This window comes from Sebastes umbrosus, chromosome 2, assembly GCF_015220745.1.
Source record: "Sebastes umbrosus isolate fSebUmb1 chromosome 2, fSebUmb1.pri, whole genome shotgun sequence".
Taxonomy (NCBI): domain Eukaryota; kingdom Metazoa; phylum Chordata; class Actinopteri; order Perciformes; family Sebastidae; genus Sebastes; species Sebastes umbrosus.
In genome coordinates, this window is record NC_051270.1 from 14145905 (window position 1) to 14171892 (window position 25988).

The 25988-nt window shown below is 40.8% G+C and overlaps 1 protein-coding gene across 2 annotated transcripts in view; it reads right to left on the bottom strand.

Moving 5' to 3' along the window:
• The window catches only part of sema4bb (sema domain, immunoglobulin domain (Ig), transmembrane domain (TM) and short cytoplasmic domain, (semaphorin) 4Bb), a 65051-nt gene that overhangs the window by 37989 nt on the left and 1074 nt on the right, over nucleotides 1-25988 (bottom strand). Inside the window, exon 1 of one of the 2 annotated variants that reach the window (XM_037757697.1) lies at nucleotides 16570-16810. The exons of the other annotated variant lie outside the window; for it this stretch is intronic. The gene's annotated coding sequence lies outside the window, so the exon portion shown is untranslated. Of the gene's footprint in view, nucleotides 1-16569; nucleotides 16811-25988 lie in introns of those variants that run through there. 2 annotated transcript variants of the gene reach the window in all.

Genomic DNA, 25988 nt, shown 5'->3' on the forward strand with positions numbered 1-25988 from the left:
TGGTAGTTTAAAGGGTTTTACAAACTTTAAAGTCTAAGTGGATGTCCAATTTGCACTGCAGCCCACAACGTTTCTCTGCGAGATAAAACGCATGTTGGATTCTTTTTTAATCCCCGTATTTAATTATGCTGTCATCAACAATCGGTGAGAGATCCCCATGAAGATAAGATGGCAGCTTGGCTCTAATTTTGTGGCTATGTGGGGAAATAAATGAAAGAACAGCGACTCCCGAGACAACTCTGTAATTTGTCTCAAAGAGGCGCAATGAACACATCTGCTCTCTGACTTTTATTGGCCTCAGTGTGAGTGTGCAGATAAGGTCCCGGTTATGTAGATGTAGGCTGAGATTTTTTATTTAGTAGGGGGTTGGTTTTCTTGGAAAACGCTTGAAATAGGTACTATACTCCCATCTGCTTCATCCCTCTTTGCTAAGCAAACACCGAACATAAACTGTATAGCTCTATGATTGAAATAAACTGGAAAATGGTGTCTTAGTAGTTCTTAAACCAGCAATAACACATTTTTGGACACTTGGCAGCAGAAACAGGCTGTAAACACAACACCGACAGACCTTTTAAGTTGGTATGGTGAATTTGCTTATTTACACATCCTGCCGATACAAAGGTACTTTTATTTTGAGTCATGTTTATGGTCACTTGGCAAATGAAAGTCCAATATTCACTCTCCTTTTTAGCTCTGTTTTTGGTCTCCACCAACACCTGAAAAACACCAGAGGGAAATATCTGGCTCTTAAGCTGCTAAATGTTCCACGTTCCCCAGCTAGTTGCCAACTTTATCTGAACAGATGTTTAGTAAGGAGCTTTTTATCTGAAAACAGCCACCTATTCTGGCCAAAAATGACGCTACTGTATGAGAGAGGTGAGTGAACGAAAACAGTTAAGTTGGGCCAGTAAAATGAGCTGAAAAACACCATAAAGCGCCGTAGATCTGAGGAGAAACGCAGAGTTGGCTCTAAATTATCTGAGTTTGTTACACAGTCATTTGATCCAATGTAATATAAAATATTGATTATAGCCGCTTTAAAACAGCCATGCTAACAGCTCTGCCAGGCTGCATTTACTTTAGCAAAGCAGCTCTGTAAATTAAATGTTAATGTCAACATGCAATGAAAATGCTAAAAGGCTGTTTAATGAGTGTAATGTTTACTATACAAACCATCTCAGTTTTGCTAATTAGCACTCAACACAGTACCGTTGAGGCTGGGGGGGAATGTCACAAGTTTTGGTTGTGTTAACAAATTAAAATGTTGGCGCTATATGAGAAGTGAGTCACCAAAATAACTCAAATCAACCTGAGGGGGGCATGAATGTTTGTACGATATTTCAAGGTATTTCATATTTAGGTGTGGGTCAAAGTGGTGGACACATTACACATGAAACAGTTGCAGTGAAACTGTTTGCTTTGCTTTGATTCTCACGATTTTACTAATATCCTAAGAGTACAGACATCTAAGCCAGTGAACACAGCAAAGCCTGTTCCTCACTACTCCTTATTTGCCTGACAGCGCTGGATGTTCCCCCCTGAGCTCCCACATAGGTGGTGACGTTTAGAAAGTAAACACTGGAGAGCACATGGCGTCTCTGGCTGAGAGCTTGCATCACTGCAACAATTCCCACAGGACCCCATTCAAATATTTATGGTAGCTAATAAATCCAAGACGGCCGGGGTGGGGGGGGGGGTCAGTTAGTGGCCCCAGGTTGGCTGCTGAGGAATACCATTTTAAACCTCTGATCAACCTGCTCATACAACAACTGAATGCAGGACAAACAGATTTACAACCCTGTCTCTCCGCTACCTGCCAGTGCAAAGACTACAGACGGACTAGTTGTTTAACGCACCTACAGACTGGCACCAGGCAAAATTAGCAGCTTGCTGATTGAATGGCTTGTTGAGTTGATGGCTGGTAGCAGACAGATTACAGGTCACTGGCAAGCTGTCTGTCTTTGGTAACTGAGGGGTTATCTGTCTCACCTTTGCTATGGCAAGACCGATAACACTAGTTTTACTGAATAAAACCTCTCATTTTTGCATCTGTGCCTCGCTGTCACACCCTTGTCTCTGTCCGTCTCCTGGGTCTCAACCAGTGGACTGATATGTCTGTGTCACTCTTCACTTCACTACCAGCCTGCTTTTGGTTCCTGCTGCTACGCTGAAGCAAGCTGAGCGGGAGGCTGAAACACCCGCCCATGATCCCGTAACATCTCCCTCCTCCCTCCCCGGCTGGTCCATCTCATTGCCTGCTGAGACTGCAACAACAAGCTTGGCAGCCCAGCGTGTGTCGCTCGCACACCCCAGGTCTCCATGTTCCCAGGGCTTATCCTTGTGCGACTCCAGAGGTCTTTTAAATTTTAATGAAAAGAGGAGAGTGCTGTTGGGAGGGTTTGCTGGCACTCTGATAAATTAGGAAACTTCTCGGCCAAGTCTGTGGGGCAGTAATGCATAAATAAATATCTTAACACCGTAGGCGCAGTTTGAACTTTAAGGTTGGGGGTTCACAAAAAAAAATCTAGAGGGAATGTAATGTGTACAACGAGCTGAACTTTTGTCAGACACCCTGCTTCTATGTATTCATGTCGCTTGCTTTGAAAACCACGAGGAACGGCTGATTGGTGAACAAATGAGGAGTTGTCTATACGATACCTCCTCATTTCACTACAGAAACCTAAATAAGGGGCAGCTTGCCGGAGGGAGATCGCCGGAGGGTTTCCTACTTGCTGTTGGCTATGTTGTTATGTCATTTCCGATAAATATCAGAATAAAAAACATGTGTTTTCAGTTTACAGACGTCTCTTTCTGTCTATGGGGAAAAGTCTTTTTGGGCCGAATGGCATCATGTGATGGACATGGATGTTGTAGTACCGCTGTTTGGCCACTACGAAAATTGGGATCAACGACCGGCGCTCTTCCTGAGGCCTTGCTTGAATGTGGTTACATCTCCAGTCTGATCTCAAGCGCACAGCTGATAGGTACGAGGTTTGTTTACATGACGTAACAGAAAGTGCATATTTAACGGATTCAGTGTGGACAGAGAGCTCCGATGTTATTATAAGTAAATAAAAAGACCACAAATCTATCTTCTTATCTTGTTGGTTTCTTATTCTATCAATATGAAGACACAACAAGGTTGATATTATTCATCATTACAATAAATTATTAGCTATGTGTTACTATAAAAAAATATACATATTCCTAAATACATTTTTTGGCTACGGGAACAAGGGGGTTCTGTGAGCCGCCTGAACCAACACAAACTGCACCTGTGCTAAACACTCTTGCATTGACCTTTCAGTGCCCTAAAAGGTTGTTGGTGGTCGCCATGTACGGTCACATTATCTAGAGAAGAGGTTATAAATGGTCACTACATGGACACTAGATAACAGATGACAAGTGGTGGGTAAAGACCTGAATAAATGGTAAACATATTCAGGTCTACAGGTCAAAATTGCTGTAATAATCATTATGGTTTGCCAAATTTATTGTACCAAAATACCTCAGATATGATCTATGAAAACGAGACTGGTGCTCAGATGTGAAGTAACTATAAACCAAATGAAAGCTGCTTTCTTTGTAAAACCTTTTTTGATATGACATCAACTAAGTCTTACAAAAAGATTCAATAAATCTTTGTTCCTCTAGTTAATTGTATTCCTTGTAGTGTCTTGTATTTGAACACTTCTCTCAGGTGCCTCCACACAGAAAACAGAAATTGACGCAAAAAAAAAAAAAGTTGGTGTGCTCAGTCATATGTCAATACGAAGAGGCCCCTGCAACCGACTAGGAAACTTAAGGTATCTGGGGAATCCAAACTACAGTATGACTCACGAGTGTGAAGCGTACAATGTTCATATAAGTGAGGCCAGCACCCGGGGAGGACAAGATGGATGTTCCACACCCCGGAGGCAGATCTGCTGAGGCCTAGCAAGTCCATTAAGGGCAAGTAAACTGATGTAATGTCCTGTTTTCTTTTACATATGTTTTTCTTTCAACACCATGTCACAAGCACATGCATTTTAGTCAAATTATAGTGTCCTAATCCATCCTGAGGAACAACGAGGCGTGGATCTGAAGAGAACGTATTAAATATTAATAAGCATTAAATCATATTTGACAGCAAGTACTCCACCAAAGAAAGTGATCTTATTAGAAGCAACAATTACAGGACTTATAGGATTAGAGCTCTATTCAACTGGAGCTGTTAACAGTACGCTCAGTGCCACAGGACCCATCTGCTCATCTAGGAGAAGGTCTGCTGCTCCTTGTATCTCTGAAGGGTGAATCTGGTGCCATATTGCTTAAGGCAACAGATTCATTAACCTTCCGAACCTCCCTCGAGGCTCCCCTTTTAATACCTGCATCTGTTGAGAGAGAAAAAGGATGCGACAGACGCATTGGACGATACCCTCGTCCAGGTCACGGCAAGTTCACTGGATGGGGAGCAGCATGAATGCTAACCATTTGGCTAGCTTTGTGTAAACGAATGGGCTTTGTGCTCGGCAACCAGCTCCCAATAACTCATCCCCGCAAAGTGACTCGTCTCTCATTTAGTCTTTGGCACAGACTGAGGCACTTATGGAGATAATCAGCGGCCGGGCAGGACCCTGTGATGAGAGCGCTATCACAGAGCTCGACATGAGGCTAGATTAGGCCGGCGTCCAATCCATTAACAGTATCATGAGCACATCTAAGCACAAAGTGAAAGAGAACTAGAAAAGCATTTCCATTTAATCGAGCAGCTGCAATCAAAAAACTTTAGTGTCTCAGTTTTTTGCCAGGTTTAAGGGTGACTTTGTAAGACTGCCAACTGAAGATCAGTAACTGCTCCCAACAAATGGACAAGTTTAAATGTTTTCATAAGAGTCAAATGTTTGTCCTTGTCTTGCAATGACGTTAAAGCTGTTTTGTTTTTTTTACCACGTCTGACCCCAAAAACAACATGGGTGCAGGTTACTATTCAGGAAGATTTATGGAGCCATTATGTTGAGAAGAAAAGACCTCAGGAGGTGACTGACAAGGCAGAGACTCCTCGCTGTGTCTGCCATTATAACTCTCACTTATAGCAGTCTGCTTAGCTGAGTGGGCAGCGATTGGTTCAACCAAGGGGACGGAAGAGGGGTGGGAGGTAAAACCATTTCACCCAAAAAAAAAAATCAATGGCTGGCTATAGATGTTTGTTTCATTTATTAATAAGAACAAGCTGCAAAAATATAATTTCAATAACATTAGCTTGTTGATGTCCATTCACGTGTTCCAAAGTCCAGCTCTTGTGCTGAATTTGTATCGATTAATAACTGGTACGTATTATATTAAAAGGCTATATCATTTACTCATTACTCACACATATATCACTTATTGAAACTTTAACAATTACTCAAGAGCATAAGTAGTTAGTTACTCGCTACATTACTTTTGTTACTCAGCCCAGTCTAGCATTAGAGTTCAGAGGTATTCACCGTATTGATCATCAACAGCTGACCTAGAGGTCCTGTCCTCACAGGAGTTCACATACCCCCCCAAGCCTGAACAAAACCAGGTGCTAAATGTGGGTTTACAAGTGAATAACATTAGCAAGCAAGCTGAGACGACACAACATGTAAATAAATCACATTCCTCCTCTTCTGGGAGACGCTAATCACCTTCAGCATAACACCTTAAAGTGACGTATACAAAGGCCAAGAAAGCTGTCAGGGAGATCCGGTTATATGTTGAAAATTCGTAAAGTCATCAAATGCCACTAAAATGAAGGTTATAAATTTACAAAAACTTAAAAGAACTCTAGTCCAGTTAACACAGCGATGAACGTCTATTCTAGCAGCAGGGCTGAGCTGTTATCAGCTGCTCCAACAGGAAATTTCAGTATTGGGGATAAAAGGACAGTAAAAGCAATGTGCTCCTGGTCCATGAAATCAGTTTTACTTCATAAATCTCCATGAAATCCTTGTTTCGATTGCATTCGGAGCAGCATGACGATAAAGGCCCGATGAGGGACTGCTAAAGATTGAGCAATTTGGCTACACAGTGCCGCAACCCTGCGTTTGCTGGGCTAAATTTCACTTAAAGAGCTCCAATATTTACTTTTTTCACAACTAAACTTCAACAGTCCATCTGATACATAACTAATAAATAGAGGATTTAGAGCGAAAACAGTTTTTTTTACTTTGTAAACTAACTTAAACTGTTTGAATCCTAAACCTTTTAAGTGGATTCCTCAGTCAAGGGTGGAAAGGTTATTTTCATACCGTTTATGAAATACAGCGCTATGTACGGCACTTTGTGTGAACACGGGCTCCCACATTTCCTCTCATCCAGCCCACCTGGGAACGGGACAGAGGGGACTAAAGAGGAAGGATTCAGCTGAGCAGACTGCTCCCAGCACCAAGAAGGCAGACTTCTAAATAAATCACGACCGGGTTAAAAATAAACTGTAAAAAGTTGAGGATGTCTGGCGTTAAAACGGCTCATTGCTTTCGTAGGAATGTACAGCAGCTTACAGGTAATATGTCTATCAGAGACAAATCTCCAGGATATCCTCTCAAAGAGGCCTTTGAGTAGTTTTTAATATGGACGACCTCGTCATAACAAGCTGAACACAACACAGACTTTACAAAAACATCTTTTCAGCCAGACAGGTTTGTTTTTGCTTCTGAAAACAAATTCATATAGAGCAGGAAATGAAATGTTAAAAGTAAACATGTTAAAGGAGATTTAAATGTCAACAGAAGTAAAGGAATCAATAGGACATCGACTACTACTAAGCTGCTTGCTTTCTCTTTTTCTCCTAAGCTACAGACCAAACCCACACATAAGACACAGCCACAGAGAGAGAAAAATGTTCTTATATTGTCTCTCCAATATCATTTCTAGCCTCCAGTCAGAAACCAGCCGAGGCCTCCGTGTCAGCACACAACAGAAGAGACTTTAACCCGGGATAAAATAGAAAACCTTTATGCACGCTCCAACTTTGAGGTCTGTAATATGGGACAGCTGCACACTAAAGGTTCAGGATCCTGACGCCTGGGGACAAACTTCCTGTGAAAGGAGACAAATTTGCTAATCAAGAGCCATTGATTTAACGTATGCCTCTCCATTTCCTCTATGCAAATGTGTTTATGATAGCAAGCAGCTGATAATGTATATGTTGCAACACGGTATTGATTTGGCACTTCTCCAATCCTTTACAATAAGGGTGTTACAAAAACAACGAAGACAGATAAGAAGTGAAAATATCTCAAAAACTGGTGTATTTTGATGCAAATAAAAATGACAAATTTCGAAACCTTTTATTTTGTTAAAATGACCAACTCCCGATGCACTTTGGATGCTTTATATTTGTAGTATATTATCCAGAAAGGCTGAAATCTTAAGATAGCGGGTATTATTTCCTGGACACAGTATTATCTGCCATCCCGAGTTTATTTGACAGTAATGCGAACGTCTCTGAGAATTGAAACCAACAGCGTTTACTGAATTATTGATTCACATGTGTGATCCCAGAGTGATAATATGAGGATACTGACGTTTCCTGCATGTATTATTAATTATTCATTGAATCATCTTTCTGTTGACGACTGGCTGTAATGCATCCTGCTGTGGTATGTCCCTGGTGCATTCAAATACACAATGATGACTTTCCAACAACAAAATTATAGGAAAATACTGTCTAACAAAATTGGGATTTTACTCAAGAGACATCAAACTTCCTACGAAAGGCAGTCACTTCCCACGACCCCAAAATGACTCACTCGCTAGTGGTTCAAACTGCCATCGGGTAAAAGCGAATACGGATCAAAGTTTCCTTTTACAGACACAAAGTGAACTTACTAAACTAGAAAGCAGTTCAGCTCAGTGATGGCATGTTCAATGTGCTAATTTAGTAACAGATTATGTGTAGAATTTGTTGATCTGCAACTGGATTCAAATCTTGGATTTTGTTGAATTTACAGAGCAAATTAGTGAAAGCTCTGTTACTTGTAATGTAACATGAAAGCCATTTTGCTAAAAACACTCAAACAATAGTTATTAGCTATTACTGGTTAGAAAGAACAAGGGCTTGTGTCCACATTGGGTGTTTTTCTGAGCGCCAGCGTCTTTTTTCAATTGTTCCAAATGAGGAGAGAGCATATGCTCGCCACATGCAAAAGAAAACAGAAGATCCCATAGACGTCAATGCAATTTGACGTATGTTTGGATTGTAATTTTGACAAATTCCTATGCATTCATCTCTTGTTTTACAAACGTTTGTTTTATACACATGTCTAATAATTATTTTACGATCTTGCCTGAACCTGAGCGTTCGCGATTCGTTAATAAATTAAGGTTGATCGCTGCCATGTCCCTTCAGTCTTCCCCCGTCCACCACAGTGGCTGGATATTGCTCATCCAGACATCTATATATATATTTGATTGAATCACGTTCGGCTAAGTGTTGTCTGTAATTAACCAGCCTGTTAATAACCAACTGTTTGATCTATAGGCTGAGATTTAGTAGGAGACGACAGTCTGATGCTGCTATAATGTTAATGTATGACTGTATTACTGCAGCAGCCTCACACTCAAACTAACGTTAGCTAGCCATGCTAGTCACTGTCACCAGCATCATTTAGTGATTTACCACACTGACAGTGAATATTCACATATCGTATATGCCTGAAATCTCAGTGTGAAAGCCTCGGTTAACCCGCCGCACAACAGCTTTTCATCATTTTCTCTCATGTAACAGCGAGTTTCTTTCCCCCAAACGGGATCGCAGCCTCAGCGATGACGCCATGCTGGTCTGGTCTATAACTTGGAGCCATAAAGCCCCTCAATTATATCTTTATTAGGACATGGCAGGGGAACAAATCGGAGATCAGCCTTTTCGGATTTATTGTTGGTGCAACCAACTACACATCAACTCTTCGGCATAGCGTTATTACTATTACCGGTTTGTTTAAAGTAGAAGTTTGCAGACATGTTTCAACTGCTTCTGTTTACTCTGTTTCCATCTATGAGGGACACGGGATTGTTTTCCCCAAAAAAGGGGCGTGGTCATTCGAACCTATACTCTGAATGACGTATTGCCGGTCTGATGTATTATCTCCGATGGATTGAGCGATGTCAAGCTCATTCATGAGGGCAAGCATCCTTCAGTTGGTGCTCATGGTGAGAAAAACAATGTCAAACAAAGAGATCACCCAAATAGACGGTAAAAAGCAAGGGGAGATGCTAGTCTATCATACAATGGTGGTTAGAGTGGTGATATGTTGTCCAGATATTGTTGTCATAGAGACATTAAAAAGCACTCAGAGCGCTTGGATGAATCGCTCCCCAGTGCCCTGCCAGCGCCTTTCTGCCAGACAAAGACGCTATATGGACACAGGCCCTAAAGAGTTAACCAAATAAAATAACCCGGTGCATGCCTTAATCTGCTCATAATTAAGTTATTAGAATGCATATTAACGCGCTGACTGACTGTTCCACCTCTTTGCATCAAGCCTCCTTTTCACATTATAATCAGGTACAAGGCTGGACATTGAATGTGCCCTAATTGGCTTTGCATGACCCTGAGCAGGTCCGTGTTAATTGTTTAACTACACTACGTGCACCGTTTCCATGATCCCATCATGCCCGTGTCTCTGAGTTAAAGGCATTCATTAAAATGTTGTGATGAACTGCAGGAGCCACGTCCCTCTGTGTTGTCTTCAGGTTAGTAACGGGATTTGTCTTTCTGTGACATCTATCCCAACATGCTATACACACACACACATCGTTGAAATGAAGAGCGAAGACGATGTGACACCACTTTAAGAGCGGTCCAAAGCTCGAATAGGCTCTGATATTCAAACTCCCTTTTACATTTGTGCACATACTGCTCAGCTTTGCCACGCAGGTTGGAGCAATTATCATTTCAAACGAGCGAGTGAAGCAGAACTGGCAGAGGAGATAAGTGCTTAAAGGAGAGCTGGGGTCACCTTATTCCCTATGATACAGAGTTGCCCTTGCCTCAAATTATTCAAGCCTGACGGGGAACAGTGGGAGATCGGTTCTTGAAAAACCCGCAAAGCGTCAATAATGAGCTGTACGTGTCTGTCAGAATACAGTGTGATAGGAGGCATCATTTCTCCCACTTGATCACAGCCGTGTTACAGAACTTACGGGAACCTTTGGGGATCCGCAATGATTACTATTAGACTGCAAACTCATTGGAAAATAGATTACACTCATCTCCTGTTGTTGCTTCCTTGTTGAAAAAAGCTCTCTCCACACTTTTATCCTGATGATGCATTTAATGAAGTGCGCTGACCAATCAGGAAATCCTCGTGATTAGAGTTGAACATTTTGCTTCTGGTAGGAATATAACAAAATAGAGACAGAGAGGAATTTAGATTTCCACTTGCTTTAAGGCTCCACAGCTCGACAGACTGCAATTTAATGACTGTCTAAGACGTCAGCGGTGAGAAAAAAGAAAAGAAAAAAGCATTTCATTTATTTCCCTGCCACTCTGGCCCTCCTTGTGACTTTCTAACAAAGATGTATAGAGAGCAGTTGTTGCTATCAAAGCTACAAATGGCCACAACAGCACAGGACAACATCTCATTCGTCTGCCGGGCTGATGATGATGTCAGTCAAGTCTGTGAACAAACTCTGTGGCGTGACAAAGGAGAGTTGAAGATTTACAGTCATGTAATCACACAATGGAGGCCTTTGTGAGGTCTCTGGACCACGCTGTGTTAGCATCACAGTTCATCTGCTAATTACGCCATCAAATCCAAAGACTTGGCGATCCATAGTAGGCTATTCATCTCATGACTTAAACATCGAGTTGGGGGGGCACGATTAATCCCCGCAGTTAAACCGATGTGAGGACTCATTTCTTTACGCGATTTGACAAGCAGGGCAATAGGATTTAAAAAGCGGATCAGATGACGATATTCTGTCTCTTGGCCCCTGCTTCACCTTTGCAAACCCACACTGCAATCACGTCAGCGTGTTCAGGTACGAACGCTGACGATCTTAACGACGAGCCTCGACCACAAGATTGTTGAGATTACTCATTCCAGGTGGAGGCATGACACAGTTTGAGTCGTTTCTCCGCTTTGCCGCCTCAAGGCTGTTGGCTGTTTACTCTCTGCAAACATGTCGACATCAAAAGGAACAGCTGAAGCACTTCTGCTTTGTTTACTGTCAGGGGCTCCGTCTTTGTCTCTGCGAGCAGTCACCGCCAATAAAGGAAGTAATAAGTCAACAGTGTGGTCCCTCCTGGCAACAGTCCCACTGATGATAGCTGATACATGGGACAGATAAGGAACGGTCTCATAATGGAGTTATTCACCTAGAACAGTTAACGGCGTAATGATAATAATTAGAAATGATTAGAAAGATGGATGACATTATGATGAATTGATTTCCAATGAAAGAGTGATAAAAGTAAGGGACTGTAGGAAAATTATTTGGGTGGGGAGAAGGGCTGAATCTTATGTTTCCCTCCCCAGTGTCAATATTTGGATCCTTCTTTAGTAGTGCAATACTCCCCCTCCACAAATATGTCATATAGTAATACTTAAACAGTGGACTGTAAATTGGTACAACTCATTTGATCCTGCACCCTAATTAATATGCACCCTAAATATTAATATCTTAATGAAACAATAATAAAATATAGCCCCTGATGCCACATTTAAAAGGAACAATGTGTAACATTTAGGGGGATCTATTGGCAGAAATGTTTTCGTTACTTTAGAATGAGCCGTTTACATCTACATACGGAGCGGGTCCTCTTCTCGGAGCTGGCCGCCACGTTTCTACAGTAGCCCAGAATGGACAAACCAAACACTGGCTCTAGAGAGGGCCATTCACGTTTTTGCATTGGCCACCGTAGTTCTCCTACACGCTTGGCACACGGGGAAGTTTCAGTTGGTTGCATTCTGCAACCTCTAACCTTTAAGGTTATATTAGAAATTGCAAAATGTATTGCAATAACTTAACAAATTGGTGCATAACGCAACGAACACCTTTTTTTTTTTTACAAAAAATCTGTAAAATCTGTAACGATGTATGATGTACATTACTTATATTGCAAGGGAAGACTGAAATAAAATATAAATACATAGTGACAAAAAGAAAAGACCCTCCACTGCTCTCTTAACAAAGTCAGATTACCCCGTCAACCAAAAGAAAAATGACAAAACCCTCCCCTTTTCTGACCCCCCCTTCCTCCCCTAATAATTTTCATACAGTCCCTAATATAAATTTGTTTTCTTTACTGAAGCATCCTTGAATCAGTACATGCTTGTAGCTTTCTATAGCTTCACATAAAGTTACTTGATACCTGATATACCCAACAAGTGGACACATGGATGGAAGCACTGCAGTGTGGTTTATTAATGTGTTAGAATAGAAGCTTTAAGAAAGAAATAAAACTGCAGTATTCCCTTCAATAAATGGCTTGCTTATCTCTTCTAAGCAATAAAGGACACTTTTTATTCACTGCAAGTGCCCCCTAATAACTTTCCCCTCCTGCCACATGTCAGAATACAAGCTCTTTGTTTGTATAGCAAAATAATACGGTTATATTTTGTAATTTCATATATAAATACTGAATCTCAAGACTATCTTGGGGGCAAAATAAAAACACAATGACTGTATCCATATCGCTCCAATTGAAATATAAGACGTAGATATCAGCGTATTCGCAAGGAAAAACATTCCAGGCACACAGAAAGTCTGTTTTCCATTACAAAAGTCACAGTTTATCTTTTTTCTCTGCATTTCTTTCAAAACAAGAGAGGGAAAATGGGGGAAGACATTTATTTCTCTCTGGAGAGGAACATGTTATATAATATGTTTCCATCCAAAAGACAGCCACCTCAGTTAAGGCCTCATCCAAGTTGATGCAGAGGGCACTTCTGGCAACCTCAAACACTTGTCAAATGGACACAGTGCAGTGATATAAACCTTAACAACCCGGCTTTGCAGCTTGATCCCAAACGTGGTTAAACACGGCTCTGTCACGGCTCAACTTTATTATGCGAGTGTGAACACGCTCCTCTATTACAACTAAAGGAATACTAGAAATATCATATCTAAGTTTATAGTTGATATTCTGGCCCTCTCAACCATTTCTCCTCTGCTCAATCTCAGACTTAACATTATTAGACTGTAGAATATTGCATTAACCTTTCATAAGATGTCCAAATATAGAATAGAAATGCTATTAAGATACATGACATGTTGAGTTTCCAGTGTAAACACAGCACAAACCACATTTAATGAAGGTAAGTATACTCTCTCTATACATACACACACATTTGCTAAACAGCGTTGAGCAAATACACCGTACGTCTAATAGGACTGGCGTAATCCTGTGGTTGAGCTGTGATATGTGTGGACTTTACAGCTAGAGGCACATGACAGCAGTCTCATACGGACCGGTCAAATGAAAGTGGAGCACATGTTTTTACTATCAAAAAACAGATTTGTTTGTGAAAGTAATGCCAGACTCTGCAAAGCGCAAACAACAAGGGAAGGTAGAAGAGGCAATTAGAGAAATTAATTTCAGGTTCATGTGCTCGGCCCCAGAGGGACATCACCTGCGTTCAGAGAGCCCTCCTCTGGCCCCCACCGTCTAAACCCCTGCAGGGCCTGGTCAGCCTTTCTACAGCACCTGCAGGTCACACTGAATATGAATGGCCTCGTAACTGGCAAACAAAGCTATGTGTAGACACATCAGAGACGGTCGGTCAAACGGGGCTACAGCCAGGTTTTAGTGAATGCAAATGCGAACAGTTAAACCTTATCGCCCGGGTGTCAAAGCGAGGTGGGACTTTTCACAGTTTAGGTTGCATTAACGGTAGGAATTCTTGCAAATTCTTGCAAATGACGTGCCTTCCACTGCCTAAGCTGCACGTAGCTCTTTTTATTTGGGAGGGACAACGACCCCTTTTTAAACTCATGTGCACTAACTCAACTCAGCTGATGGAAAGGCAGTAGGGTGAACAGATGGCAACAAACCAAATGTGGGACAAAGAGTATGTTTGTGTGGGACAATGTGGGACACGTTACCAAGGCTGAGAGGTAGTCTACAATTCTGGTATAATGTCTATCTAACTTAAATAAAATACATTTCTATTCTGCCTTTTATCTTGTAACATATCTATGCTTTGCCCGAATGCATCCATAGATCCGCACATCTGTTTTTGAGCCAAACGTTTCTTGTGAGACTCACGTGAACTGTGTCGCTTCAAGTCGTATCCCCCCCCCCCAACCCCCCCGTGTGAAATTGAAAAATAACTGGCAAATTTCACAAATTTCTCTGAGAATCGCCTTCCACCGGCTTAGAAATACTTATAAGTAGTAGCAAAGACGGTGACATGTTAACCGGCACTTGACCCACGTGTGCGCAGTTTGACAGCAAACACAGACAGCCCGTGATGACAGCTGCTTTCTTCAAAGCCATTGGATAAAAGTCAGATTTAAAAAAAAAAAAAAGCATCTGTCCTGCAGTGGTTTGAATTTTGAAAATTAGAGTCGATCAAAATGTGGGACATCGTCTCAACATGTGGATAAAAATGCTGTGTAGTCCCTCGTAAAGTGGGACACCTGGTCACCCTAAAAGGGCAGCGTGGCTGGCTTCAGGCCTGCCTCGTCCTGGGTGCAATCTGGTCTCAGCCCAGTGAAATGACTTGTTTTCCCACATGTCCACACTGACTGGGAGGATGCACACAGGAACCCTGGACACGCAAGTTCCCATCAGTTTGTACTGAGCCCTTCCAGCCCCTCTGGACACTACATGGGGCTATCACTAAACCTCCTGGGGGTTAAATACAACCAGAGTGCGTACTCCCCTCCCCGGTTTCCACTTCCCTTCCAACTCTTTCTACCACAACCTCTCCACATGCTGACCATTCCTCTGAAGTTGTTACAGTGGGTGGAGTGTTGGGTGGAGTCTGCCTGTTTGTTTTGAGTGTTTGAATGTGTGTGCGTGATTGTGTGGGCGGGGGTCTGTGTGTGTTGTGCATATGTGTGTGTGTTTTTCAGAGAAAAGAGAGGAGGGAGGATGGATTTTATCACGCAAGATGCTTTTGCAAGTGCTTTTCAGAGAAAAAGGTTTGTTTACAGTAAGAGAGCCAGAGACTATCGGTGTTATTAGTGTTACTGATACAGTATCGCACACTGGTAAAGGGGAGCAGGAGAACAGCAGAGGCCCAAAGGGGAAAAGACCGCTCCACCGGACAGTTACAGTCAGATTCCAGCAAAGCATATCAGCACCATCTAAACACCCAGGCTTCGGCTCTCCAGATTTGCTCCCATCAGTTCAGGATAAAGTACACATTAGAGGATGCTTTTATCCAGGGTGTTTGTTTCATAGAACTGCAGAGTGATATGAGAGGCATGTCAACACATTTTTACAACACACCAGCAGAGATTAGAGGAGGCGGCTATTTGGAAGAGAATAACAGGAAGGTGTCATTAAGCAAGTGTAAAGCTGGACAGAGTCAATTCCAAAAGGCTCCACATGGTGTTCACAGACCTGTATGTTATTAAACAGGCCTTTTAGCAGGCAGCAGCAATTTTTTTTTGCCAATGTTTCTTTTAAATCTGGTGCAAATAAAGCCAATGCAACAGAAGTGTTTGTTGTTTCTTTGGGTTGAATGCTAATAGCAACTGTTTAATCACATGGTTGGATGGAAAACAACACTGGGTCCAGTCCATCAGGCAGTCTAGTCCACACCTACACATACTGCTTTTACAACAGTGCTGCAAATCACTGCTAATGCTGCAATTTAATTAGATTTTATAACAGATTTTGGGGATTTTTCTCAAGAGCAATGAGTGCAGGAGACCCTCATTAAGCACATCCTTGATGGAAATGACATTGAAGCAGCTCTGAGGTGATGCAAAACCACAAACTGTGTGTAGGGATACATTAAAAGTCTGGGTTAATGCAACAGAAGTGTTTCTGGTTTGTTGTTTCTTTGAGTTGAATGCTAATAGCAGCTGTTTAATCACATGGTTGGATGGAAAACAACACTGGGCCAGTCCATCAGGCAGTCTAGTACCCACCTACACATACACTGCTTTTTACAACAGTGCTGCAAATCACTGCTAATGCTGCAATTTAATTAGATTTTATTAATCACATTTTGGGGATTTTGCATTAAGAGCAAGAAGAATAGAGTGCAGGAGACCTTCATTAAGCACATCCCTGATGGAAATGACATTGAAGCAGCTCTGAGGTGATGCAAAACCACAAACTGTATGTAGGGATGCATTAAAAATCTGGGTTAATATCGACTATTGTGAGTCAAAAAACACCACCAATCTATGCAATTTCTCAGAAAAACCTTCATTACGCGCAAAAGCTCCAATATTAGAATACATAGTCTCAGCTGAATAGTTCATTTTACATTTATGCCAGACTAAAAACGTCCACAAAGCATTCTCCCCAGAAAAAAAACCACATAAATGTACTAAATTTAGGTGCAATTCAGATTCCCTGTCTCATCTCTCCCTGTTGTAAAGGTGTTTAACCTGATAAACGAGGCGCACCGAGCAGGCACATGAAGACCTTACCATCCACGAGCTGCAGCACAAAAAGAAAAAAAGGAAAATCTCGGTCACACCTCAAGTCGTCTTGGAAAAACTGTCGAAAAAAAATGGACCGTAACAGCATGTAAATCCGCATAAGCGTTAGAGTCCGTTTAGTGCGTCCAGCGAAGTGAAGTCCATCATCCGTGGTGCGTTTAAAGACGAGCCTCCTCTCTGTTACAGACTGAAGAGAGGCTGGTTTGCTTTCAAGCTGGAAACTTTAGCTCCTCCTACAGCACACGCTGCCTTGTAAAGAGCCTGAAGCACACATGATCCACTCACTCCCTCAACAAATAACTTCTAGTTAAATAAAGCAAGAAAATAGAACCTACATTTCAGATTATATGTCTTTTCCCCCCCATGTGTCAGAGGGAAATAGGTCTGACGTAGCCTACAAGTGTTTGTGAACTATGCAAAAATACAGAAATCTCATAGACAAAAAAATATGCATACACACACTCACACACTTTATTAGGCTACTCTATCAAAAAGTAAGCACGACTACAAGATAAGTATTCTGTAGGCCGATAAGGCAAGAATACTTAATTATACTTTTCTTAAGTATATCTCGATCAAAAGATAAAGTACAAGCAGGCCTATAAGACAAGTATGCTTAGACTTTTCTGTTCTTGTCAGTATGAGTCAAGTATACTTAGACTTTTCTGTATACTTGTCAGTATAAACCAAGTATACTTAGACTTTTCTGTACTTGTAAGTGTGAGTCAAGTATACTTAGACTTTTTGTACTTGTAAGTGTGAGTCAAGTATACTTAGACTTTTTGTACTTGTCAGTATGAGCCAAGTTTACTCAGACTTTTCTGTATACTTGTCAGTATAAACCAAGTATATTTAGACTTTTCTGTATACTTGTCAGTATAAACCAAGTATACTTAGACTTTTCTGTATACTTGTCAGTATAAACCAAGTATACTTAGACTTTTTGTACTTGTAAGTATGAGTCAAGTATACTTAGACTTTTTGTACTTGTCAGTATGAGTCAAGTATTCTAAGACTTTTCTGTACTTGTCAGTATAAGCCAAGTACACTTAGACTTTTCTGTACTTGTCAGTATAAGCCAAGTACACTTCGACCTTTCTGTATACTTGTCAGTATAAACCAAGTATACTTAGACTTTTCTGTACTTGTCAGTATGAGTCAAGTACACTTAGACTTTGTCAGTATAAGCCAAGTATACTTATGTATACTTTTGTTAAGTATATCTATGATAAGTACATAAAAAGTTAACTGAAAGCATACTCTCTTATTTTAATTTTTATTAATAGCACAGTTGGATAAACTTCTTTGGGGTATTTTGTGTTACGTAACAATGTCTTATTGGAAACGCGTAAATGATTTGTTGCAAGGAGCTGCACGTATGTATGCAAAGATTGTGAAAGCCTTTTATTGGACTTTTGTCCAAACTTGGAACTTGAAAAAAAAAAAAAGTTCTTGTTTGTTTTGTTTTTCATTTATATATGGCAGCATATTTGTAACACTATATAAAAGAGTGTAAAAACAACCCCCAAATTGCCGTGGGGCACAGAGGGTTATATGTCCCATGACAATTATAAAAGTCTAAAGTACAAGTGTTGCCAAATGCAGCAAATTTAATTTTACTGGACAAGAAAAAATCATGCATACACAACAATCTGTACAGTATGTTGTCAACAATGTAGGCCTAGGAGTAGTGGATAGAGATGTGCATTTTCTTTTTGAAAGTATATCAAATGTGTTTTGCAGTATAAGAGACTCAAATCTTCTCTCAGATTTTGACAGTGACAGGTTTCAGGTTTCTGTGCTGAGAGAAAGCTTTCCTGCTCTCTTCTTGGGTATCAGTGTCCCCCCTTTTCTCTCTTCTCAGCGCTACCCTGCAACCGTCAAACAATGAATGACAACTGAGAGTGCCACCACAAATAGAATTACATGGGATTATACGCAAAGGCAACCAGACTCAACCATTCATGTAATCTCTTTTTTAGTAAAAAGAACTGTGGACTCTGGTCATGTAGTTTTCCTTTAGAAGCTCAAAACAACAGACATCCTGTCTGCACATTCTGCTCAGGACGTCCAATCAAAATGATTATTATCTTTTCTTGACAAGAACGGACACAAAACAAATTATCATGCATAACACAAAACCACTCTTCACACCCGCAGGGGGAGAAGATAACATTAATAATTATTGTCCAGCTTCCTCGCTTTTGGTGGCACGAGAGACAATGTGAGAATTTGTCAGATATTTTGATTATTAACACCAAGAAATGTGACGACAGTATAACCAGGCCAGGAGCAGAACGCCGGAGGCTGCATCCTGATAGCCCGGTCTGACAGAACCACGACACTTTACTCTGGAAATGTTGTCACTCTCTGACTGGTTTTGCGTGACTGTGCAGCAGATAAAGCAAAGACCAACCACCCCCAACTGGAAAAATATGTGACAGGTGGGGGGACAAATTTATGGCACTTCATTCTCTCTCTCTCTCTCTCCCTGTCTTTCTTTTTCTTTCACTATGGGCATGTCTCTCTCTCTATTATATGATCTCTGCTAGACAGATGCCAAGTCAAAGTTGCTCTCCTTTATCTGCCAGGTCCTCAGTAATCCCTCAAATTCAATCAAGGATTACTTCTGAGAAGATTAAAATCATCCAACTTGTGCAAAAGTCGCAGGCTTGCAACAACAGGGGGGCGGATGGACGACTCAGCAATATGAATTCCTTTAAAATGGGTGGAATTTTCTCTAATGCTTTTCTATTTGTTCTGCAGTGACATATGGTGCAATAATATTCGAATACATTAAGGTACAGAGTCCTTCAAATTGTGATTAAGTTCTCCAAAAACAAATGGATTAAAAAATTATGAGTGCAAATGAGCCTCTACCTCACACTGAAAAAAAGGAGACGAAGTTAAAGTTGCACACAGTCAGACGTTTGCACTCCCAAACTGAAGATGCAATAACAAGATGCTGAGTAGCTCTGCGGCTTTGGGTGAAGCACTTTGATAAGAATTAAGTGGCCTCCTGGTAATGAGCACGCCGGGGTTTATTTGGAGCATTTTACACTTTGAAGAAATAATTTCATGATTTAGAAAAAGAAGAAAAACCATCAATTAGAGCTGTTTTTTTAAAGTCCTGAAGGTTGTATTTCACAAACGCTCAGCGGTTGTTGATCACATCAACCTTAATCTGCCGCTGCACTCAAATAATATCCCCTTGTCGTGGCACGCGAACACACCGGGGAGCATACAGCAGCTATTCATATTAAGGTCACGGCCACCCGTGGAGCTTTTATTGGGGTTAAGTATATGACAGACTCTTTCAGTAATACACAACACCAGATTTGGAGGGTGTTGTGTGAATGTAGCGGCCCAAAAGGCTTTTGTCAATGAGATCAAGTCAATGTTTAGATAAACAGGCTCAAATGCGCTCTAAGTTTAGATGAGCTTGTATTGTGTGTATAGGGTGCAACACGAATGAGTCCTAAAACCCAGAAATGAGTTAGCATTTTAGCACTTCTGGTTCCCTCATCTGGAAGTCAATGGGTTTTCTGAATGGGTTTTTAGTTAGATGCCTGAAATAAGGTATGTGGTTTACACAAGCTGGAGATTTCAACGATTTGTTCTACAATATAAAATACATCAGTAAATACCCCACTCGTGAATTTTGAAAAACGTGAAAAACGTCATCACGCTGACTGGTCCCCCTTTACAGCCTCGTTGTGTATACTCGCGTTCATGTGACCGTGGTGTAGTTTGTCTTCAGCTTCGTTAGCTTTTTACTTCTGGCAATTGCAAAATGACTTATTAAATTCATTATTAAGTGTTATTTTTAGCCATGCTAGCGACGGGGCTTTAGGGATAGCAATGTTGGTCAATTGGTCAGTCCATCGCTTTGGTCCAGACTGAAATATCTCAACAACTATTGGATGGATTGCCATGAAATTTGGTACAAAGAGTTCAAGTTCCAAGAGGGTAAATTCTAATGACCTCTAGCGCCATCTATAGGCCTACATTGTGTTGATGATAATTAGCAAATGTTAACACGCTAACACGCTAAACTAAGATGGTGAAATGGGTAAAAATTATACGAAACATCAACAAGTTAGCATTCTGACATTTAGCTCAAAGCACTGACTGACTCTTAAACCGCCCACACGTGATCGGCGGTAAAATCGCTCTGCACTGGCTGTGCTATATATTGTTTTCCTATGGGAAGAGCGGTGCCGCCCGACTATACCCTTGAAGTGACGCACCACTCAAAATGCCACCAAGCATTGCTCTCAAAGCTCAAATCATTTCAACTTTGACCTTGGTTGTCGCTTACCTTTCAAAGCACAACCAATGAGATAACAGCTACAACTGTTGTTGTTGCCTAGAAACAGTTAATGACGTTCCTTATGCATTTTTGTTGGCATAATATACCTGCGCTGTGCTTTGCCTCTGCAAGGCTCTGCACCCTATACCTTGCGGTGAGCGAAGAGCAAATTTCTAATTATGTGACGGCAGCTCTAGTCTTGTTCATTGATTACTGGCTTGTTGGTGAACTGAATGGTGGTGGTCAATATTTTATGTCTTTATACATACAATGAAAAGCAGGTTATTGTTCAAAAATTTTATGTAATATGAGTAGTATCTGTTGGAGGGGATGAAAACAAGAATTCTTAACATGCAACAAGGTCGAATTCATGATTCATTGAGCACAAGGTGTGCTCCGCGTGACCAGTAATTCCTAAGCTCCACCCCTGCAGACAGTGATGAAGTCAGAGCAGCCCAGTGCAGGTGCACAGCCCTATGACTCATCCCCGTGTACGCACCTTGTCCCGCTCCAAAAGTCCCAAAAATGTCCCCACATCTCACTCACCCTCTCTCTCTCTCTCTCTACGTAGGAGGACCTCTCTCTTCACACTGATGATTCATGACTAGTCAACTGATGCAGCACCCCGCTCTGAAAGTGTCCTATTTGCTTCCTCTATAAATGATCCTGAGTCGAGTTGTTTTGACAGGTTGCTCATATATCATGGATAGCAATGACTTGCTGTTTTGATATCTTTAAATCAAGCTGTAAGTGCTGTTGGTTGTGACCATATGCTTTATGCACATTTGGGAAAGCGACATAAACTAATGTTTCTTGGAATAGATAAGAATCACAATAAATATGTTTGTCAGTAACTTTTTGTGCACATGTGAAACCAACATCACGCATTTTGTCAAATGGAAACCCGCAGAACTCGGCCAATGAACTATACTTTGGACCCTGATACAGTTTAAATCAAAATAGCAAATGGTGGGCAACTACTGGGTCTGAGAAGTGAAACTAATGCAAAAGTGCCGTAAACTGTCATTATTTCTAGCAGCCAGCAGGGGGCGACTCCTCCGGTTGCAAAAAGAAGTCTGATTGTATAAAAGTCTATGAGAAAATGAGCCTACTTCTCACTTGATTTATTACCTCAGTAAACATTGTAAACATGAGTTTATGGTCTCAATTGCTTTTTTCACGTCTTCTTCAATACAACATGATGTTCATTTAGTAAATTATGGTCCCATTTAGAGTCAAATAGACCATAAAGCCGGGTATGCTTTAGGGTGTTGCGACCTTGTGATTGACAGGTTACTACCGCGGCGTTGTCCGGTCTGGGAGTTGTCCGTGTTTTCATCTTACAACTTTAACCCTTTCACAGCGTGTTTTCAGTTCATGAAAGTTAATTATAACCTTTTTAAAATGTCTTATTCAGCGTTTGGTTGTATTTAGCTCCTCCCTCTCGTGTCACTTCTGGTTGCAAATAACCAAGATGACGACGGCCAAAAACCAATAAGACGATGGTCAAAATGCCAAACTCGAGGCTTCAAAGCGGCAGTCCACAAACCAATGAGTGACGTCACGGTGACTACATCTACTTATACAGTTTATTTGAGTGTAGGTGAAACAGCTTCCAAAATGTTTTGAAAAAAGGAAAATAATTATTAAATCTATTATGGAAAGACATAATGCTTGTGAAATGTCATTTTCAATGCTGTGAGCACCACAAACACAATTCCTTTCACCTATTGGGGTCAAGGCAGAAATCTCAGGACCAAATACCCCAGTATAATATTAACACACAAAACCAAAACTATCTGCATGGCTAGATACCATTAGAGGTAAGTGAGAGAATATGTTTCATTTTTTTATTTGGGTGAACTAACCCAGGGAATGCACTTAGGTAGAGTTGTTGGTAACAGACAGTGTGACCAAGCAGCATCAATAAGAAGGAGAGTAAATCGATGTGCCCGCAGGTAGCAGCTCATGTCCATATCAAAGACATCCTTCCATCCTTCCCCGCAGCCTCACAGCCAGCTCTCCGTCTGATACATGCCAGAAGTAAGCCTGTGTTTATAGTGACAGGGAAAATAATCAAACAGGAGAAGCAATTCATGTCATTTTTTTAAAATTTAATTGGCTCTTACTTTCATTCCTGACATGATCAATCATCTCAGGGTGAGTTTTTAAGGCTATTTATTTTAATTAAAGCTTAGACGTTTACCAGCTAACTTGTCAACACAGCTCATCATAGAGAAACAGGAAGAGTTGAAGACTGAATAATGAAAAGTCTTGATTTTACCATCAAGATTCAACTTGTTATGTTTCCTGTTGTAGACATTTTTTTTTAATTTCTTTTCTTTTTCTTTAAGATTGCCTGCTTGGTAAAACTTTACAAAAGAAAATCTTGACTGAAGATGTGGCAGAAAAGAAGGATTCAAGCGGCCTAACCTTTTTTTTGGATTAGCTTAATTTCTACTTCAGTAAACAGTACAAGAAATACACACAAACAAAGAAAGACAACTAGATAAAGAGAGAGTCTGATACGTGGCAAAGACTAGGACATGGACTCGAACCCTTGTCTCGAACTGTTTGGATGCCTCTTTATTTTCCATAATGAATGAGAACCAATATCTGCTGCCTGACAGCTTCTGTGCACACACCGGGGGAAGGGCTGACATGTGTTAATATGAATACAATAGGATGTTATGAGATTAATGCACACTAATGTGGTCTGGTTTTCCCCTGAGAGCTCGGGGGAAGTGACGTCAGTGACGGCCAGTGTCGTTTAAAACGAAGACGTCGGTGTGTGTGTGTGTTTGCTCAATACATGGATTTTCTTTGTCTGGCTCTTTCTTGGTGGTTTTGAAGCAGTGGATGCTGCAGTGGAAGGGCATAGGTGAAGGTCCTGCACAGCTGCACAGCAGGAGGGGGGAGGGCTGTGGAAGAAAGCCTCCAGGCACTGGGAATGAATTAATGAGTTTCTGATTATTTATGAATTTATCAGCACAAAGAACTTTATTAATCTTGACATTAAATATAGTACAGCATTAAGGGGGGAATATCATTAAACGTAAGAAATTGCCTTGGCGTTTCTTAGGTCTAATGGCAGGTTTATCCATTAAGTGTTTAAAATTAAAAGCCAGTAAATCAAAACTTGGACTCGCTCCATTTTCAGTGTCGAGGTTTGTGGAGAACAGCTCATTAAAAACTGAATTAAATTTCCATCAGCTGCTTGGATAACAATGCAAGATATTAGTAATCCTATAGTAGTTTTAGCAGTGATAATAGCACGAATTAAAAGCGCAGGAAGGAACAGACACACTATATTTCCATCTGTTAAACAAGGGTCATCCATATCTTCTTTGCTCTCAACCTTGTGTTCTGTGTTTAGTCTCTGTTAAACTACAGTAGCAGCTATTCTTATGCTCTAAGCCGTTCACTTGTAGAAACACAGCTCTTTAGTCTTGAAGTATTCATTGTTGTTTTTTTTAATACAGTTACAAATTAGACAGAATACATTTAGATATTGAAAGTTAGAAGTCTTTAAGTGGATATATTTTCTTGATAAGTTGGTATTCATGACATTTGGCGGACAGTTTGGGTAAAATAGTTCCTCAGTGTTTTCAGAAAACAGAGCAGCCATCCTGGGTCTGTTTTTTTCCATAAGTAAGGCCCACATCGTCACATGTTTTATTAAGGAATACTTGTGGTGTTTCTGTTTAGAACAAATGGGGAAAAATATCAAACAATCTTTGAGTAAAAAAAGAAAAGAAAATAACAACCGACAGTGTAGAAGCCTGTATATAGACCCAACATTACACGCATGTGCACATTGAGTGCAATAGAATACGTGAATCCTTTTCTGTGCTGTATTCAGGATCCAAATTGGTTCCACAGTTGGCAGAGTCGATGAAATATTGATTGAATTGACCTTTTATTTACTTTCCTAGTCTTTCACAATTCTACTTTGAGTGAGTTAAAAATATTCACCTTCACTTTAGTTGATTGGTTTGACGTCAGCAGTGAGGGCAGGTTAAAAATGAACAAGTTCAGTCAGCATAAAACTGCAGCACATCGAATGTACCAACAGCATCCTCAAGTCCACAAAACAGATGAGAAAAGAGACTCCTCACCATCAGAGGATGATCTAGTAACAGATGAACTGCTTCAGGGAGAATATTAACATTTAGATTTTCTGCCAGGGTCACAAAGTGCAGCGTATGAGAGCAATATTAGCTCCCGGTCTTACTTTTAAAGGTCTTTGGGGCAGTGGGGAGACACTATGTCGGCTGTGACGGGATTCAAATAGTAAGAAATCAATAAACTATCTCAGTATGACCAACACACTGACCTTTTAAGCACCCAAAATAATGCTTTAATAGCCAATGGGAGCTGACTATGCACTGCACTTCTTCAATGCCTGTTGGTTTATTAGTCTGTTGTTGGACCACCATCATAATTACTTTCCATTCATGCCTACAGAGTCAGAGTTAAACAGCCTCGGGGAAGAGCCGTTTCATGTGCTAATCATTGATTAAAAAAGAAAAAATCCACCAACATATTTGCACACCCTGTTCCATGAGGGCCTGCGGAGACGTTGAACAAGGTCAGCTGACTTCCAAAATATCTTTGTGGGTTTGGTCCTTTCTATGTGGTTATAGCTGCAATCATTGATAATAATGAGCGAGTTGGGAAGCATCGCAAAGCTAATTTGTTTGTTGGTTAATTGAAGAGCGGCATGCAGATTATCCAGCCAGCGTAGGAAATATATTGTTTGGATTGCTGCCAGTGAGCTGGTGGCATTTGATGGATTACGCTTCCTTCCAGATTTGCTAGATATTTGTTTGTTTTGTGGATCCATGTTAATGCACTAATCAACTAAACAGGATGGAGATGCTTAAAAAGGAACCCAAATTAGGCATTTTATATTGAAATGGAAAAAGAAGCAGTCTGGCTTCTTCTCAGCTCCATGTTGTATAGAAATGGAAAAAACATCTGGATGAATTAGTTATGAGAGTGTCCACATGTGGAGTAAACCAACCATTATTAAATATTAACATTTCAACACACTGGATGTAAAAAGGTAAGGTTGCAGTGCGTTGCTACACAA